General features: G+C 35.1%; 1 non-coding gene across 1 annotated transcript; it reads right to left on the reverse strand.

Annotated features, from left to right (window-relative positions):
* Positions 1-980: 980 nt before the first annotated feature.
* LOC122744767 lies at positions 981-1,087 on the reverse strand. The gene has a single exon (XR_006355114.1). It is a non-coding gene; the product is annotated as a U6 spliceosomal RNA (small nuclear RNA).
* Between the last annotated feature and the right edge of the window lie 551 nt (positions 1,088-1,638).

Below are 1,638 nucleotides of genomic sequence, written 5' to 3' on the forward strand. Positions count from 1 at the left end.
CCCCCTCTTTATTTCTGGGGAGAAAGAGGTAAAGAGGTAGCTTCTTCAAGGCTGAAAAATGAGACAACATGCAAACAAATATATACAAAGCAAATTACCTACAAGATAACTAGGAGATGATTGAGAGAGGGAGCTTCCTCACCAGAAGTTCCTGACATCAATTAAATCCCAATCATGTAAATTTCTTTCTATGTAGTAGTAGCCAAGAAAATCCCAAATGGGGTCTCAAGGAGTCTGACACAACTGAAACAACTGAACAACAACAACAATGTGTCAGGCCCTGTGCTAAGCACTGGGGATACAAAAAGAGGCAAAAGCAGTCCTTGTCCTCAGGGAGCTCAATCTAATGGGAGAGACAACATGCAAACAAATATATACAAAGCAAATTACCTACAAGATAACTAGGAGATGATTGAGAGAGGGAGCTTCCTCACCAGAAGTTCCTGACATCAATTAAATCCTAATCATGTAATCACAGTGGTAATCCATCACAATCATATACCACAACTTGTTCAGCCATTCCCCAATTGATAGGCATCCCTGAAATTTCCAGTTCTTTGCCACCACAAAGAAAGCTGCTGCAAACATTTTAGAAGATGTAGGTTCTTTTCTTTTTTCTCTAATATCTTCAGAAATAGACCAAGTAGTGGTATTACCGGCTCAAAGGATATAAGTCATTGAATAACTCTTTGGCCATAATTCCAAATTGTTCTCCACAATGGTTGAATCAGTTCACAATTCCACCAACAATGAATTAGTTTCCTCATTTTTCCATACCCTCTCCAATATTTGTCACTTTCCCCTTCTATCATTTTAGCCAGTCTTGAAGGTAAAAAATATCTCGAGGTTGTTTTAATTTGCATTATTCGAATCAATAATGATTTAGAGCATTTTATATGACTATAAATAGTTTTGATTTCTTCACTGGAAGACCACCTATTCATATCCTTTGAGAAATCACTTGTATTCTTTTTTTTTTTTTAAATATGGAATGCTTCACGAATTTGCGTGTCATCCTTGCGCAGGGGCCATGCTAATCTTCTCTGTATCATTCCAATTTTAGTATATGTGCTGCCGAAGCGAGCACAATTATTTGTATTCTTATAAACGTGACACAGTTCTTTATAAGTTTTAGATAGGAGACTTTTATTTAATAAACTGGCTATAATTTTCCCCTAATTTTCTGCTTGCCTTCTGATCTTGGCTACATTTGATTTATTTATACAAAACCTTTTTAAATGTAATGTAATCGGGGCAGCTAGATAGCACAGTGGATAAAGCACTGGCCCTGGATTCAGGAGGACCTGAGTTCAAATCCGGCCTCAGACACTTGACACTAACTAGCTGTGTGAACCTGGGCAAGTCACTTAACCCCCATTGCCCCGCAAAAATAAATAAATAAATAAATAAATAAATAAATAAATAAATAAATAAATAAATAAATAAATAAATAAATAAATAAATAAATGTGATGTAATCAAAATTATCCATTTTATACCTAACTTTCCTCTCTATCTTGTTTACTCATAAATTCTTTGCCTATCCATAAGTCTGATGAGTAATATGTTCCATATTCCTCTAATTTTCTTAGAAAATCTCCCTTCATATCTAAGTCATGTATTCATTTTGACCTTATCT

The sequence above is a fragment of the Dromiciops gliroides genome, chromosome 2, assembly GCF_019393635.1.
Source record: "Dromiciops gliroides isolate mDroGli1 chromosome 2, mDroGli1.pri, whole genome shotgun sequence".
NCBI lineage: Eukaryota > Metazoa > Chordata > Mammalia > Microbiotheria > Microbiotheriidae > Dromiciops > Dromiciops gliroides.